General features: G+C 32.4%; 16 non-coding genes across 16 annotated transcripts; all 16 read right to left on the reverse strand.

Annotated features, from left to right (window-relative positions):
- Positions 1–57: 57 nt before the first annotated feature.
- Positions 58–128, reverse strand: TRNAG-CCC (transfer RNA glycine (anticodon CCC)). Its single transcript has one exon. It is a non-coding gene; the product is annotated as a tRNA-Gly (tRNA).
- A 964-nt stretch (positions 129–1092) lies between these two features.
- Positions 1093–1163, reverse strand: TRNAG-CCC (transfer RNA glycine (anticodon CCC)). The gene has a single exon. It is a non-coding gene; the product is annotated as a tRNA-Gly (tRNA).
- Positions 1164–1614: 451 nt separating this feature from the next.
- On the reverse strand, positions 1615–1685 carry TRNAG-CCC (transfer RNA glycine (anticodon CCC)). Its single transcript has one exon. It is a non-coding gene; the product is annotated as a tRNA-Gly (tRNA).
- Positions 1686–2650: 965 nt separating this feature from the next.
- Positions 2651–2721, reverse strand: TRNAG-CCC (transfer RNA glycine (anticodon CCC)). Its single transcript has one exon. It is a non-coding gene; the product is annotated as a tRNA-Gly (tRNA).
- Positions 2722–3171: 450 nt separating this feature from the next.
- TRNAG-CCC (transfer RNA glycine (anticodon CCC)) lies at positions 3172–3242 on the reverse strand. The gene has a single exon. It is a non-coding gene; the product is annotated as a tRNA-Gly (tRNA).
- Positions 3243–4206: 964 nt separating this feature from the next.
- TRNAG-CCC (transfer RNA glycine (anticodon CCC)) lies at positions 4207–4277 on the reverse strand. Its single transcript has one exon. It is a non-coding gene; the product is annotated as a tRNA-Gly (tRNA).
- Positions 4278–4728: 451 nt separating this feature from the next.
- TRNAG-CCC (transfer RNA glycine (anticodon CCC)) lies at positions 4729–4799 on the reverse strand. Its single transcript has one exon. It is a non-coding gene; the product is annotated as a tRNA-Gly (tRNA).
- A 2007-nt stretch (positions 4800–6806) lies between these two features.
- On the reverse strand, positions 6807–6877 carry TRNAG-CCC (transfer RNA glycine (anticodon CCC)). The gene has a single exon. It is a non-coding gene; the product is annotated as a tRNA-Gly (tRNA).
- Positions 6878–7842: 965 nt separating this feature from the next.
- On the reverse strand, positions 7843–7913 carry TRNAG-CCC (transfer RNA glycine (anticodon CCC)). Its single transcript has one exon. It is a non-coding gene; the product is annotated as a tRNA-Gly (tRNA).
- A 451-nt stretch (positions 7914–8364) lies between these two features.
- Positions 8365–8435, reverse strand: TRNAG-CCC (transfer RNA glycine (anticodon CCC)). The gene has a single exon. It is a non-coding gene; the product is annotated as a tRNA-Gly (tRNA).
- A 1490-nt stretch (positions 8436–9925) lies between these two features.
- TRNAG-CCC (transfer RNA glycine (anticodon CCC)) lies at positions 9926–9996 on the reverse strand. The gene has a single exon. It is a non-coding gene; the product is annotated as a tRNA-Gly (tRNA).
- Positions 9997–11484: 1488 nt separating this feature from the next.
- Positions 11485–11555, reverse strand: TRNAG-CCC (transfer RNA glycine (anticodon CCC)). Its single transcript has one exon. It is a non-coding gene; the product is annotated as a tRNA-Gly (tRNA).
- Positions 11556–12520: 965 nt separating this feature from the next.
- Positions 12521–12591, reverse strand: TRNAG-CCC (transfer RNA glycine (anticodon CCC)). The gene has a single exon. It is a non-coding gene; the product is annotated as a tRNA-Gly (tRNA).
- A 449-nt stretch (positions 12592–13040) lies between these two features.
- Positions 13041–13111, reverse strand: TRNAG-CCC (transfer RNA glycine (anticodon CCC)). Its single transcript has one exon. It is a non-coding gene; the product is annotated as a tRNA-Gly (tRNA).
- A 965-nt stretch (positions 13112–14076) lies between these two features.
- TRNAG-CCC (transfer RNA glycine (anticodon CCC)) lies at positions 14077–14147 on the reverse strand. Its single transcript has one exon. It is a non-coding gene; the product is annotated as a tRNA-Gly (tRNA).
- A 450-nt stretch (positions 14148–14597) lies between these two features.
- TRNAG-CCC (transfer RNA glycine (anticodon CCC)) lies at positions 14598–14668 on the reverse strand. The gene has a single exon. It is a non-coding gene; the product is annotated as a tRNA-Gly (tRNA).
- Between the last annotated feature and the right edge of the window lie 2634 nt (positions 14669–17302).

Raw genomic sequence — 17302 nt, forward strand, 5'->3', positions numbered from 1 at the left:
AGATTCAATATATATTAATTTGAAAAATGTCCTAGGATTCAAAAAAACACATTTTCATGCGCTAGCCGGGACTCGAACCCGGGTCGCAAGAATGGGAATCTTGCATGATACCCCTACACTACTAGCACTCTTTAGAAACCTTTAATTCACACAACAAATGACTAACAATCAATTGATAATCTTTAGTCAAAAATGTGCAATTTGGCTATGATTTTCAAGTGAAATTGTTCTATTTGCACTGTAGTATAGATTTCCCAAGATAAGAAGTACATACATTTGCTCCATGGATGTATTTTTAGTTAAAGGAAGATTATGCTAAAGAGTTTTTGGAGCAAATATAAATAATTCGGAAATGTAATTGCCTTTACAATAGCAGCTTTGGGACTGTAGTGTTTGTGTCAGTAGCACAATTTTTTTACCTGTGGAGAGGAAGTGTTACTTCTATGCTTTTTAAGAATTTGGTGAATAGAGACATCTTGGATGCTAATCTCTGAGAAATGCAATATTGCAGTGTTTTTAGTGAGATTCAATATATATTAATTTGAAACATTTCATAGGATTCAAAAGACACATTATGCACTAGCCGGGTCTCAAACCAAGGTCGCACGAATGATAATCTTGCATGATACCCCTACACTAGTATATTCTTAAAGAACTACATTCACATAAAAGAAGTCTTGCAATCAATTGTTAATCTCTAGTGAAAATTGTGCAATGTGACTGTGTTTTTCAAGTGAAGCTGAACTATCTCCACTGCCTTATAAGTTTCCCACAATAAGAAATACATATATTTACTCTTTGGATGTATTTTTTTTCAAGGAAAGATTTGATAATGACATTGTGGAGCAGATGTAAAAAATTAAGAAATATAATTGACTTCACAATTAAAGCTTTAACTCTTTAGTGTTTGTATCACTGGTACATTTTTTTACCTGTGGAGAGAAAATGTTACCTCTATGCTTTTTAAGAATTTTGTGAATTGAGACATCTTCAAGGACTATCTCTGAGAAAAGCAATAAAGCTATGTTTTTTATACATATTAATTATATATTAATTTAACAGATTTTATAGAATTCAAAAGACACACTTTTATGTGCTAGCTGGGACTCGAACCCAGGTCGCAAGAATGGGAATCTTGCATGATACCCCTACACTACTAGCGCTTTTTAGCTACCTATAATTCACACAACAAATGACTAACAATCAATTGATGATCTTTAGTCAAAAATGTTCAATTTGGCTATGATTTTCAAGTGAAATTGTACTATTTGCACTGTTGTATAGATTTCCCAAGATAAGAAATACATATCTTTGCTCCATGGATGTATTTTTACTTCAAGGAAGATTGTGCTAAAGAGTTTGTGGAACAAATGTAGTTAATTCGGAAATGTAATTGCCTTTACAATTGAAGCTTTGGGTCTTTAGTGTTTGTGTCCGTAGCACTTTTTTTTTTACCTGTGGAGAGGAAATGTTACTATTATGCTTTTCAAGAATTTGGAGAATAGAGACATCTTAGAGGCTCATCTTTGAGAAATGCAATATTGTAATGTTTTTAGTGAGATTCAATATATATTAATTTGAAAAATGTCATAGGATTCAAAAAACACATTTTTATGCGCTAGCCGGGACTCGAACCCGGGTCGCAAGAATGGGAATCTTGCATGATACCCCTACACTACTAGCGCTCTTTAGAAACCTTTAATTCACACAACAAATGACTAACAATCAATTGATAATCTTTAGTCAAAAATGTTCAATTTGGCTATGATTTTCAAGTGAAATTGTTCTATTTGCACTGTAGTATAGATTTCCCAAGATAAGAAGTACATACATTTGCTCCATGGATGTATTTTTAGTTAAAGGAAGATTATGCTAAAGAGTTTTTGGAGCAAATATAAATAATTCGGAAATGTAATTGCCTTTACAATAGCAGCTTTGGGACTGTAGTGTTTGTGTCAGTAGCACAATTTTTTTACCTGTGGAGAGGAAGTGTTACTTCTATGCTTTTTAAGAATTTGGTGAATAGAGACATCTTGGATGCTAATCTCTGAGAAATGCAATATTGCAGTGTTTTTAGTGAGATTCAATATATATTAATTTGAAACATTTCATAGGATTCAAAAGACACATTATGCACTAGCCGGGTCTCAAACCAAGGTCGCACGAATGATAATCTTGCATGATACCCCTACACTAGCACATTCTTAAAGAACTACATTCACATAAAAGAAGTCTTGCAATCAATTGTTAATCTCTAGTGAAAATTGTGCAATGTGACTGTGTTTTTCAAGTGAAGCTGAACTATCTCCACTGCCTTATAAGTTTCCCACAATAAGAAATACATATATTTACTCTTTGGATGTATTTTTTTTCAAGGAAAGATTTGATAATGACATTGTGGAGCAGATGTAAAAAATTAAGAAATATAATTGACTTTACAAATAAAGCTTTAACTCTTTAGTGTTTGTATCACTGGTACATTTTTTTTACCTGTGGAGAGAAAATGTTACCTCTATGCTTTTTAAGAATTTTGTGAATTGAGACATCTTCAAGGACTATCTCTGAGAAAAGCAATAAAGCTATGTTTTTTATACAGATTAATTATATATTAATTTAACAGATTTGATAGAATTCAAAAGACACACTTTTATGCGCTAGCTGGGACTCGAACCCAGGTCGCAAGAATGGGAATCTTGCATGATACCCCTACACTACTAGCGCTTTTTAGCTACCTATAATTCACACAACAAATGACTAACAATCAATTGATGATCTTTAGTCAAAAATGTTCAATTTGGCTATGATTTTCAAGTGAAATTGTACTATTTGCACTGTTGTATAGATTTCCCAAGATAAGAAATACATATCTTTGCTCCATGGATGTATTTTTAGTTCAAGGAAGATTGTGCTAAAGAGTTTGTGGAACAAATATAAATAATTCGGAAATGTAATTGCCTTTACAATAGCAGCATTGGGTCTTTAGTGTTTGTGTCAGTAGCACATTTTTTTTACCTGTGGAGAGGAAATGTTACTATTATGCTTTTTAAGAATTTGGTGAATAGAGACATCTTGGAGGCTCATCTTTGAGAAATGCAATATTGTAATGTTTTTAGTGAGATTAAATATATATTATTTTGAAAAATGTCATAGGATTCAAAAAACACATTTTCATGCACTAGCCGGGACTCTAACCCGGGTCACAAGAATGGGAATCTTGCATGATACCCCTACACTACTAGCGCTCTTCTGAAACTTTTAATTCACATAACAAATGACTAACAATCAGTTGATAATCTTTAGTCAAAAATGTGCAATTTGGCTATGATTTTCAAGTGAAATTGTACTATTTGCACTGTAGTATAGATTTCCCAAGATAAGAAGTACATACATTTTCTCCATGGATGTATTTTTAGTTCAAGGAAGATTGTGCTAAAGAGTTTGTGGAGCAAATATAAATAATTCGGAAATGTTATTGCCTTTACAATAGCAGCTTTGGGACTTTAGTGTTTGTGCCAGTAGCACAATTTTTTTACCTGTGGAGAGGAAGTGTTACTTCTATGCTTTTTAAGAATTTGGTGAATAGAGACATCTTGGATGCTAATCTCTGAGAAATGCAATATTGCAGTGTTTTTAGTGAGATTCAATATATATTAATTTGAAACATTTCATAGGATTCAAAAGACACTTTATGCACTAGCCAGGTCTCAAACCAAGGTCGCACGAATGATAATCTTGCATGATACCCCTACACTAGCACATTCTTAAAGAACTACATTCACATAAAAGATGTCTTGCAATCAATTGTTAATCTCTAGTGAAAATTGTGCAATGTGACTGTGTTTTTCAAGAGAAGTTGTACTATCTCCACTGCCTTATAAGTTTCCCACAATAAGAAATACATATATTTACTCTTTGGATGTATTTTTTTTCAAGGAAAGATTTGATAATGACATTGTGGAGCAGATGTAAAAAATTAAGAAATATAATTGACTTCACAATTAAAGCTTTAACTCTTTAGTGTTTGTATCACTGGTACATTTTTTTACCTGTGGAGAGAAAATGTTACCTCTATGCTTTTTAAGAATTTTGTGAATTGAGACATCTTCAAGGACTATCTCTGAGAAAAGCAATAAAGCTATGTTTTTTATACATATTAATTATATATTAATTTAACAGATTTTATAGAATTCAAAAGACACACTTTTATGTGCTAGCTGGGACTCGAACCCAGGTCGCAAGAATGGGAATCTTGCATGATACCCCTACACTACTAGCGCTTTTTAGCTACCTATAATTCACACAACAAATGACTAACAATCAATTGATGATCTTTAGTCAAAAATGTTCAATTTGGCTATGATTTTCAAGTGAAATTGTACTATTTGCACTGTTGTATAGATTTCCCAAGATAAGAAATACATATCTTTGCTCCATGGATGTATTTTTACTTCAAGGAAGATTGTGCTAAAGAGTTTGTGGAACAAATGTAGTTAATTCGGAAATGTAATTGCCTTTACAATAGAAGCTTTGGGTCTTTAGTGTTTGTGTCCGTAGCACTTTTTTTTTTACCTGTGGAGAGGAAATGTTACTATTATGGTTTTCAAGAATTTGGAGAATAGAGACATCTTAGAGGCTCATCTTTGAGAAATGCAATATTGTAATGTTTTTAGTGAGATTCAATATATATTAATTTGAAAAATGTCATAGGATTCAAAAAACACATTTTTATGCGCTAGCCGGGACTCGAACCCGGGTCGCAAGAATGGGAATCTTGCATGATACCCCTACACTACTAGCGCTCTTTAGAAACCTTTAATTCACACAACAAATGACTAACAATCAATTGATAATCTTTAGTCAAAAATGTTCAATTTGGCTATGATTTTCAAGTGAAATTGTTCTATTTGCACTGTAGTATAGATTTCCCAAGATAAGAAGTACATACATTTGCTCCATGGATGTATTTTTAGTTAAAGGAAGATTATGCTAAAGAGTTTTTGGAGCAAATATAAATAATTCGGAAATGTAATTGCCTTTACAATAGCAGCTTTGGGACTGTAGTGTTTGTGTCAGTAGCACAATTTTTTTACCTGTGGAGAGGAAGTGTTACTTCTATGCTTTTTAAGAATTTGGTGAATAGAGACATCTTGGATGCTAATCTCTGAGAAATGCAATATTGCAGTGTTTTTAGTGAGATTCAATATATATTAATTTGAAACATTTCATAGGATTCAAAAGACACATTATGCACTAGCCGGGTCTCAAACCAAGGTCGCAAGAATGATAATCTTGCATGATACCCCTACACTAGTATATTCTTAAAGAACTACATTCACATAAAAGAAGTCTTGCAATCAATTGTTAATCTCTAGTGAAAATTGTGCAATGTGACTGTGTTTTTCAAGTGAAGCTGAACTATCTCCACTGCCTTATAAGTTTCCCACAATAAGAAATACATATATTTACTCTTTGGATGTATTTTTTTTCAAGGAAAGATTTGATAATGACATTGTGGAGCAGATGTAAAAAATTAAGAAATATAATTGACTTCACAATTAAAGCTTTAACTCTTTAGTGTTTGTATCACTGGTACATTTTTTTTACCTGTGGAGAGAAAATGTTACCTCTATGCTTTTTAAGAATTTTGTGAATTGAGACATCTTCAAGGACTATCTCTGAGAAAAGCAATAAAGCTATGTTTTTTATACAGATTAATTATATATTAATTTAACAGATTTTATAGAATTCAAAAGACACACTTTTATGTGCTAGGTGGGACTCGAACCCAGGTCGCAAGAATGGGAATCTTGCATGATACCCCTACACTACGAGCGCTTTTTAGCTACCTATAATTCACACAACAAATGACTAACAATCAATTGATGATCTTTAGTCAAAAATGTTCAATTTGGCTATGATTTTCAAGTGAAATTGTACTATTTGCATTGTTGTATAGATTTCCCAAGATAAGAAATACATATCTTTGCTCCATGGATGTATTTTTAGTTCAAGGAAGATTGTGCTAAAGAGTTTGTGGAACAAACATAAATAATTCGGAAATGTAATTGCCTTTACAATAGCAGCTTTGGGTTTTTAGTGTTTGTGTCAGTAGCACTTTTTTTACCTGTGGAGAGGAAATGTTACTATTATGCTTTTTAAGAATTTGGTGAATAGAGACATCTTTGAGGCTCATCTTTGAGAAATGCAATATTGTAATGTTTTTAATGAGATTCAATATATATTAATTTGAAAAATGTCCTAGGATTCAAAAAAACACATTTTCATGTGCTAGGTGGGACTCGAACCCAGGTCGCAAGAATGGGAATCTTGCATGATACCCCTACACTACTAGCGCTTTTTAGCTACCTATAATTCACACAACAAATGACTAACAATCAATTGATGATCTTTAGTCAAAAATGTTCAATTTGGCTATGATTTTCAAGTGAAATTGTACTATTTGCATTGTTGTATAGATTTCCCAAGATAAGAAATACATATCTTTGCTCCATGGATGTATTTTTAGTTCAAGGAAGATTGTGCTAAAGAGTTTGTGGAACAAACATAAATAATTCGGAAATGTAATTGCCTTTACAATAGCAGCTTTGGGTTTTTAGTGTTTGTGTCAGTAGCACATTTTTTTTACCTGTGGAGAGGAAATGTTACTATTATGCTTTTTAAGAATTTGGTGAATAGAGACATCTTTGAGGCTCATCTTTGAGAAATGCAATATTGTAATGTTTTTAATGAGATTCAATATATATTAATTTGAAAAATGTCCTAGGATTCAAAAAAACACATTTTCATGCGCTAGCCGGGACTCGAACCCGGGTCGCAAGAATGGGAATCTTGCATGATACCCCTACACTACTAGCACTCTTTAGAAACCTTTAATTCACACAACAAATGACTAACAATCAATTGATAATCTTTAGTCAAAAATGTGCAATTTGGCTATGATTTTCAAGTGAAATTGTACTATTTGCACTGTTGTATAGATTTTCCAAGATAAGAAGTACATACATTTTCTCCATGGATGTATTTTTAGTTCAAGGAAGATTGTGCTAAAGAGTTAGTGGAGCAAATATAAATAATTCGGAAATGTTATTGCCTTTACAATAGCAGCTTTGGGACTTTAGTGTTTGTGCCAGTAGCACAATTTTTTTTGCCTGTGGAGAGGAAGTGTTACTTCTATGCTTTTTAAGAATTTGGTGAAAAGAGACATCTTGGATGCTAATCTCTGAGAAATGCAATATTGCAGTGTTTTTAGTGAGATTCAATATATATTAATTTGAAACATTTCATAGGATTCAAAAGACACATTATGCACTAGCCGGGTCTCAAACCAAGGTCGCACGAATGATAATCTTGCATGATACCCCTACACTAGCACATTCTTAAAGAACTACATTCACATAAAAGAAGTCTTGCAATCAATTGTTAATCTCTAGTGAAAATTGTGCAATGTGACTGTGTTTTTCAAGTGAAGCTGAACTATCTCCACTGCCTTATAAGTTTCCCACAATAAGAAATACATATATTTACTCTTTGGATGTATTTTTTTTCAAGGAAAGATTTGATAATGACATTGTGGAGCAGATGTAAAAAATTAAGAAATATAATTGACTTCACAAATAAAGCTTTAACTCTTTAGTGTTTGTATCACTGGTACATTTTTTTACCTGTGGAGAGAAAATGTTACCTCTATGCTTTTTAAGAATTTTGTGAATTGAGACATCTTCAAGGACTATCTCTGAGAAAAGCAATAAAGCTATGTTTTTTATACAGATTAATTATATATTAATTTAACAGATTTTATAGAATTCAAAAGACACACTTTTATGTGCTAGCTGGGACTCGAACCCAGGTCGCAAGAATGGGAATCTTGCATGATACCCCTACACTACTAGCGCTTTTTAGCTACCTATAATTCACACAACAAATGACTAACAATCAATTGATGATCTTTAGTCAAAAATGTTCAATTTGGCTATGATTTTCAAGTGAAATTGTACTATTTGCATTGTTGTATAGATTTCCCAAGATAAGAAATACATATCTTTGCTCCATGGATGTATTTTTAGTTCAAGGAAGATTGTGCTAAAGAGTTTGTGGAACAAACATAAATAATTCGGAAATGTAATTGCCTTTACAATAGCAGCTTTGGGTTTTTAGTGTTTGTGTCAGTAGCACATTTTTTTTACCTGTGGAGAGGAAATGTTACTATTATGCTTTTTAAGAATTTGGTGAATAGAGACATCTTTGAGGCTCATCTTTGAGAAATGCTATATTGTAATGTTTTTAATGAGATTCAATATATATTAATTTGAAAAATGTCCTAGGATTCAAAAAAACACATTTTCATGCGCTAGCCGGGACTCGAACCCGGGTCACAAGAATGGGAATCTTGCATGATACCCCTACACTACTAGCGCTCTTTAGAAACCTTTAATTCACACAACAAATGACTAACAATCAATTGATAATCTTTAGTCAAAAATGTGCAATTTGGCTATGATTTTCAAGTGAAATTGTACTATTTGCACTGTTGTATAGATTTCCCAAGATAAGAAGTACATACATTTTCTCCATGGATGTATTTTTAGTTCAAGGAAGATTGTGCTAAAGAGTTAGTGGAGCAAATATAAATAATTCGGAAATGTTATTGCCTTTACAATAGCAGCTTTGGGACTTTAGTGTTTGTGCCAGTAGCACAATTTTTTTTTGCCTGTGGAGAGGAAGTGTTACTTCTATGCTTTTTAAGAATTTGGTGAATAGAGACATCTTGGATGCTAATCTCTGAGAAATGCAATATTGCAGTGTTTGTAGTGAGATTCAATATATATTAATTTGAAACATTTCATAGGATTCAAAAGACACTTTATGCACTAGCCGGGTCTCAAACCAAGGTCGCACGAATGATAATCTTGCATGATACCCCTACACTAGCACATTCTTAAAGAACTACATTCACATAAAAGAAGTCTTGCAATCAATTGTTAATCTCTAGTGAAAATTGTGCAATGTGACTGTGTTTTTCAAGTGAAGTTGTACTATCTCCACTGCCTTTTAAGTTTCCCACAATAAGAAATACATATATTTACTCTTTGGATGTATTTTTTTTTATGGAAAGATTTGATAATGACATTGTGGAGCAGATTTAAAAAATTAAGAAATATAATTGACTTCACAATTAAAGCTTTAACTCTTTAGTGTTTGTATCACTGGTACATTTTTTTTTACCTGTGGAGAGAAAATGTTACCTCTATGCTTTTTAAGAATTTTGTGAATTGAGACATCTTCAAGGACTATCTCTGAGAAAAGCAATAAAGCTATGTTTTTTATACAGATTAATTATATATGAATTTAACAGATTTTATAGAATTCAAAAGACACACTTTTATGTGCTAGCTGGGACTCGAACCGAGGTCGCAAGAATGGGAATCTTGCATGTTACCCCTACTTTACTAGCACTTTTTAGCTACCTATAATTCACACAACAAATGACTAACAATCAATTGATGATCTTTAGTCAAAAATTTTCAATTTGGCTATGATTTTCAAGTGAAATTGTACTATTTGCATTGTTGTATAGATTTCCCAAGATAAGAAATACATATCTTTGCTCCATGGATGTATTTTTAGTTCAAGGAAGATTGTGCTAAAGAGTTTGTGGAACAAACATAAATAATTCGGAAATGTAATTGCCTTTACAATAGCAGCTTTGGGTTTTTAGTGTTTGTGTCAGTAGCACATTTTTTTCACCTGTGGAGAGGAAATGTTACTATTATGCTTTTTAAGAATTTGGTGAATAGAGACATCTTTGAGGCTCATCTTTGAGAAATGCAATATTGTAATGTTTTTAATGAGATTCAATTTATATTAATTTGAAAAATGTCCTAGGATCCAAAAAAACACATTTTCATGCGCTAGCCGGGACTCGAACCCAGGTCGCAAGAATGGGAATCTTGCATGATACCCCTACACTACTAGCGCTCTTTAGAAACCTTTAATTCACACAACAAATGACTAACAATCAATTGATAATCTTTAGTCAAAAATGTGCAATTTGGCTATGATTTTCAAGTGAAATTGTACTATTTGCACTGTTGTATAGATTTCCCAAGATAAGAAGTACATACATTTTCTCCATGGATGTATTTTTAGTTCAAGGAAGATTGTGCTAAAGAGTTAGTGGAGCAAATATAAATAATTCGGAAATGTTATTGCCTTTACAATAGCAGCTTTGGGACTTTAGTGTTTGTGCCAGTAGCACAATTTTTTTTGCCTGTGGAGAGGAAGTGTTACTTCTATGCTTTTTAAGAATATGGTGAATAGAGACAACTTGGATGCTAATCTCTGAGAAATGCAATATTGCAGTGTTTTTAGTGAGATTCAATATATATTAATTTGAAACATTTCATAGGATTCAAAAGACACTTTATGCACTAGCCGGGTCTCAAACCAAGGTCGCACGAATGATAATCTTGCATGATACCCCTACACTAGCACATTCTTAAAGAACTACATTCACATAAAAGAAGTCTTGCAATCAATTGTTAATCTCTAGTGAAAATTGTGCAATGTGACTGTGTTTTTCAAGTGAAGTTGTACTATCTCCACTGCCTTATAAGTTTCCCACAATAAGAAATACATATATTTACTCTTTGGATGTATTTTTTTTTATGGAAAGATTTGATAATGACATTGTGGAGCAGATTTAAAAAATTAAGAAATATAATTGACTTCACAATTAAAGCTTTAACTCTTTAGTGTTTGTATCACTGGTACATTTTTTTTTACCTGTGGAGAGAAAATGTTACCTCTATGCTTTTTAAGAATTTTGTGAATTGAGACATCTTCAAGGACTATCTCTGAGAAAAGCAATAAAGCTATGTTTTTTATACAGATTAATTATATATTAATTTAACAGATTTTATAGAATTCAAAAGACACACTTTTATGTGCTAGCTGGGACTCGAACCCAGGTTGCAAGAATGGGAATCTTGCATGTTACCCCTACTTTACTAGCACTTTTTAGCTACCTATAATTCACACAACAAATGACTAACAATCAATTGATGATCTTTAGTCAAAAATTTTCAATTTGGCTATGATTTTCAAGTGAAATTGTACTATTTGCACTGTTGTATAGATTTCCCAAGATAAGAAATACATATCTTTGCTCCATGGATGTATGTTTAGTTCAAGGAAGTTTGTGCTAAAGAGTTTGTGGAACAAATGTAGTTAATTCGGAAATGTAATTGCCTTTACAATAGCAGCTTTGGGTCTTTAGTGTTTGTGTCCGTAGCACTTTTTTTTTACCTGTGGAGAGGAAATGTTACTATTATGCTTTTTAAGAATTTGGTGAATAGAGACATCTTGGAGACTCATCTTTGATAAATGCAATATTGTAATGTTTTTAGTGAGATTCAATATATATTAATTTGAAAAATTTCATAGGATTCAAAAAACACATTTTCATGCGCTAACCGGGACTCGAACCCGGGTCGCAAGAATGGGAATCTTGCATGATACCCCTACACTACTAGCGCTCTTTAGAAACCTTTAATTCACACAACAAATGACTAACAATCAATTGATAATCTTTAGTCAAAAATGTTCAATTTGGCTATGATTTTCAAGTGAAATTGTTCTATTTGCACTGTAGTATAGATTTCCCAAGATAAGAAGTACATACATTTGCTCCATGGATGTATTTTTAGTTCAAGGAAGATTGTGCTAAAGAGTTTTTGGAGCAAATATAAATAATTCGGAAATGTAATTGCCTTTACAATAGCAGCTTTGGGACTTTAGTGTTTGTGTCAGTAGCACAATTTTTTTACCTGTGGAGAGGAAGTGTTACTTCTATGCTTTTTAAGAATTTGGTGAATAGAGACATCTTGGATGCTAATCTCTGAGAAATGCAATATTGCAGTGTTTTTAGTGAGATTCAATATATATTAATTTGAAACATTTCATAGGATTCAAAAGACACATTATGCACTAGCCAGGTCTCAAACCAAGGTCGCACGAATGATAATCTTGCATGATACCCCTACACTAGCACATTCTTAAAGAACTACATTCACATAAAAGAAGTCTTACAATCAATTGTTAATCTCTAGTGAAAATTGTGCAATGTGACTGTGTTTTTCAAGTGAAGTTGTACTATCTCCACTGCCTTATAAGTTTTCCACAATAAGAAATACATATATTTAATCTTTGGATGCATTTTTTTTCAAGGAAAGATTTGATAATGACATTGTGGAGCAGATGTAAAAAATTAAGAAATATAACTGACTTCACAATTAAAGCTTTAACTCTTTAGTGTTTGTATCACTGGTACATTTTTTTTACCTGTGGAGAGAAAATGTTACCTCTATGCTTTTTAAGAATTTTGTGAATTGAGACATCTTCAAGGACTATCTCTGAGAAAAGCAATAAAGCTATGTTTTTTATACAGATTAATTATATATTAATTTAACAGATTTTATAGAATACAAAAGACACACTTTTATGCGCTAGCTGGGACTTGAACCCAGGTCGCAAGAATGGGAATCTTGCATGATACCCCTACACTACTAGCGCTTTTTAGCTACCTATAATTCACACAACAAATGACTAACAATCAATTGATGATCTTTAGTCAAAAATGTTCAATTTGGCTATGATTTTCAAGTGAAATTGTACTATTTGCACTGTTGTATAGATTTCCCAAGATAAGAAATACATATCTTTGCTCCATGGATGTATTTTTAGTTCAAGGAAGATTGTGCTAAAGAGTTTTTGGAACAAATGTAGTTAATTCGGAAATGTAATTGCCTTTACAATAGAAACTTTGGGTCTTTAGTGTTTGTGTCCGTAGCACTTTTTTTTACCTGTGGAGAGGAAATGTTACTATTATGCTTTTCAAGAATTTGGAGAATAGAGACATCTTAGAGGCTCATCTTTGAGAAATGCAATATTGTAATGTTTTTAGTGAGATTCAATATATATTAATTTGAAAAATGTCATAGGATTCAAAAAACACATTTTTATGCGCTAGCCGGGACTCGAACCCGGGTCGCAAAAATGGGAATCTTGCATGATACCCCTACACTACTAGCGCTCTTTAGAAACCTTTAATTCACACAACAAATGACTAACAATCAATTGATAATCTTTAGTCAAAAATGTTCAAATTGGCTATGATTTTCAAGTGAAATTGTTCTATTTGCACTGTAGTATAGATTTCCCAAGATAAGAAGTACATACATTTGCTCCATGGATGTATTTTTAGTTAAAGGAAGATTATGCTAAAGAGTTTTTGGAGCAAATATAAATAATTCGGATATGTAATTGCCTTTACAATAGCAGCTTTGGGACTGTAGTGTTTGTGTCAGTAGCACCATTTTTTTACCTGTGGAGAGGAAGTGTTACTTCTATGCTTTTTAAGAATTTGGTGAATAGAGACATCTTGGATGCTAATCTCTGAGAAATGCAATATTGCAGTGTTTTTAGTGAGATTCAATATATATTAATTTGAAACATTTCATAGGATTCAAAAGACACATTATGCACTAGCCGGGTCTCAAACCAAGGTCACAGGAATGATAATCTTGCATGATACCCCTACACTAGCACATTCTTAAAGAACTACATTCACATAAAATAAGTCTTGCAATCAATTGTTAATCTCTAGTGAAAATTGTGCAATGTGACTGTGTTTTTCAAGTGAAGCTGAACTATCTCCACTGCCTTATAAGTTTCCCACAATAAGAAATACATATATTTACTCTTTGGATGTATTTTTTTTCAAGGAAAGATTTGATAATGACATTGTGGAGCAGATGTAAAAAATTAAGAAATATAATTGACTTCACAATTAAAGCTTTAACTCTTTAGTGTTTGTATCACTGGTACATTTTTTTTACCTGTGGAGAGAAAATGTTACCTCTATGCTTTTTAAGAATTTTGTGAATTGAGACATCTTCAAGGACTATCTCTGAGAAAAGCAATAAAGCTATGTTTTTTATACAGATTAATTATATATTAATTTAACAGATTTTATAGAATTCAAAAGACACACTTTTATGTGCTAGCTGGGACTCGAACCCAGGTCGCAAGAATGGGAATCTTGCATGATACCCCTACACTACTAGCGCTTTTTAGCTACCTATAATTCACACAACAAATGACTAACAATCAATTGATGATCTTTAGTCAAAAATGTTCAATTTGGCTATGATTTTCAAGTGAAATTGTACTATTTGCATTGTTGTATAGATTTCCCAAGATAAGAAATACATATCTTTGCTCCATGGATGTATTTTTAGTTCAAGGAAGATTGTGCTAAAGAGTTTGTGGAACAAACATAAATAATTCGGAAATGTAATTGCCTTTACAATAGCAGCTTTGGGTTTTTAGTGTTTGTGTCAGTAGCACATTTTTTTTACCTGTGGAGAGGAAATGTTACGATTATGCTTTTTAAGAATTTGGTGAATAGAGACATCTTTGAGGCTCATCTTTGAGAAATGCAATATTGTAATGTTTTTAATGAGATTCAATATATATTAATTTGAAAAATGTCCTAGGATTCAAAAAACACATTTTCATGCGCTAGCCGGGACTCGAACCCGGGTCGCAAAAATGGGAATCTTGCATGATACCCCTACACTACTAGCGCTCTTTAGAAACCTTTAATTCACACAACAAATGACTAACAATCAATTGATAATCTTTAGTCAAAAATGTTCAATTTGGCTATGATTTTCAAGTGAAATTGTTCTATTTGCACTGTAGTATAGATTTCCCAAGATAAGAAGTACATACATTTGCTCCATGGATGTATTTTTAGTTCAAGGAAGATTGTGCTAAAGAGTTTTTGGAGCAAATATAAATAATTCGGAAATGTAATTGCCTTTACAATAGCAGCTTTGGGACTTTAGTGTTTGTGTCAGTAGCACAATTTTTTTACCTGTGGAGAGGAAGTGTTACTTCTATGCTTTTTAAGAATTTGGTGAATAGAGACATCTTGGATGCTAATCTCTGAGAAATGCAATATTGCAGTGTTTTTAGTGAGATTCAATATATATTAATTTGAAACATTTCATAGGATTCAAAAGACTCATTATGCACTAGCCGGGTCTCAAACCAAGGTCGCACGAATGATAATCTTGCATGATACCCCTACACTAGCACATTCTTAAAGAACTACATTCACATAAAAGAAGTCTTGCAATCAATTGTTAATCTCTAGTGAAAATTGTGCAATGTGACTGTGTTTTTCAAGTGAAGTTGTACTATCTCCACTGCCTTATAAGTTTCCCACAATAAGAAATACATATATTTACTCTTTGTATGTATTTTTTTTCAAGGAAAGATTTGATAATGACATTGTGGAACAGATTTAAAAAATTAAGAAATATAATTGACTTCACAATTAAAGCTTTAACTCTTTAGTGTTTGTATCACTGGTACATTTTTTTTTACCTGAGGAGAGAAAATGTTACCTCTATGCTTTTTAAGAATTTTGTGAATTGAGACATCTTCAAGGACTATCTCTGAGAAAAGCAATAAAGCTATGTTTTTTATACAGATTAATTATATATTAATTTAACAGATTTTATAGAATTCAAAAGACACACTTTTATGTGCTAGCTGGGACTCGAACCCAGGTCGCAAGAATGGGAATCTTGCATGTTACCCCTACTTTAATAGCGCTTTTTAGCTACCTATAATTCACACAACAAATGACTAACAATCAATTGATGATCTTTAGTCAAAAATGTTCAATTTGGCTATGATTTTCAAGTGAAATTGTACTATTTGCACTGTTGTATAGATTTCCCAAGATAAGAAATACATATCTTTGCTCCATGGATGTATTTTTAGTTCAAGGAAGATTGTGCTAAAGAGTTTTTGGAACAAATGTAGTTAATTCGGAAATGTAATTGCCTTTACAATAGCAGCTTTGGGTCTTTAGTGTTTGTGTCCGTAGCACTTTTTTTTTACCTGTGGAGAGGAAATGTTACTATAATGCTTTTTAAGAATTTGGTGAATAGAGACATCTTGGAGACTCATCTTTGATAAATGCAATATTGTCATGTTTTTAGTGAGATTCAATATATATTAATTTGAAAAATGTCATAGGATTCAAAAAACACATTTTCATGCGCTAACCGGGACTCGAAGCCGGGTCGCAAGAATGGGAATCTTGCATGATACCCCTACACTACTAGCGCTTTTTAGCTACCTATAATTCACACAACAAATGACTAACAATCAATTGATGATCTTTAGTCAAAAATGTTCAATTTGGCTATGATTTTCAAGTGAAATTGTACTATTTGCACTGTTGTATAGATTTCCCAAGATAAGAAATACATATCTTTGCTCCATGGATGTATATATACTTCAAGGAAGATTGTGCTAAAGAGTTTGTGGAACAAACATAAATAATTCGGAAATGTAATTGCCTTTACAATAGCAGCTTTGGGTTTTTAGTGTTTGTGTCAGTAGCACATTTTTTTTACCTGTGGAGAGGAAATGTTACTATTATGCTTTTTAAGAATTTGGTGAATAGAGACATCTTTGAGGCTCATCTTTGAGAAATGCAATATTGTAATGTTTTTAATGAGATTCAATATATATTAATTTGAAAAATGTCCTAGGATTCAAAAAACACATTTTCATGCGCTAGCCGAGACTCTAACCCGGGTCGCAAGAATGGGAATCTTGCATGATACCCCTACACTACTAGCGCTCTTTAGAAACCTTTAATTCACACAACAAATGACTAACAATCAATTGATAATCTTTAGTCAAAAATGTTCAATTTGGCTATGATTTTCAAGTGAAATTGTTCTATTTACACTGTAGTATAGATTTCCCAAGATAAGAAGTACATACATTTGCTCCATGGATGTATTTTTAGTTCAAGGAAGATTGTGCTAAAGAGTTTTTGGAGCAAATATAAATAATTCGGAAATGTAATTGCCTTTACAATAGCAGCTTTGGGACTTTAGTGTTTGTGTCAGTAGCACAATTTTTTTACCTGTGGAGAGGAAGTGTTACTTCTATGCTTTTTAAGAATTTGGTGAATAGAGACATCTTGGATGCTAATCTCTGAGAAATGCAATATTGCAGTGTTTTTAGTGAGATTCAATATATATTAATTTGAAACATTTCATAGGATTCAAAAGACACATTATGCACTAGCCAGGTCTCAAACCAAGGTCGCACGAATGATAATCTTGCATGATACCCCTACACTAGCACATTCTTAAAGAACTACATTCACATAAAAGAAGTCTTACAA

This window comes from Taudactylus pleione, unplaced genomic scaffold (assembly GCF_031769625.1).
Source record: "Taudactylus pleione unplaced genomic scaffold, aTauple2 ptg000497l, whole genome shotgun sequence".
Taxonomy (NCBI): Eukaryota; Metazoa; Chordata; class Amphibia; order Anura; family Myobatrachidae; genus Taudactylus; species Taudactylus pleione.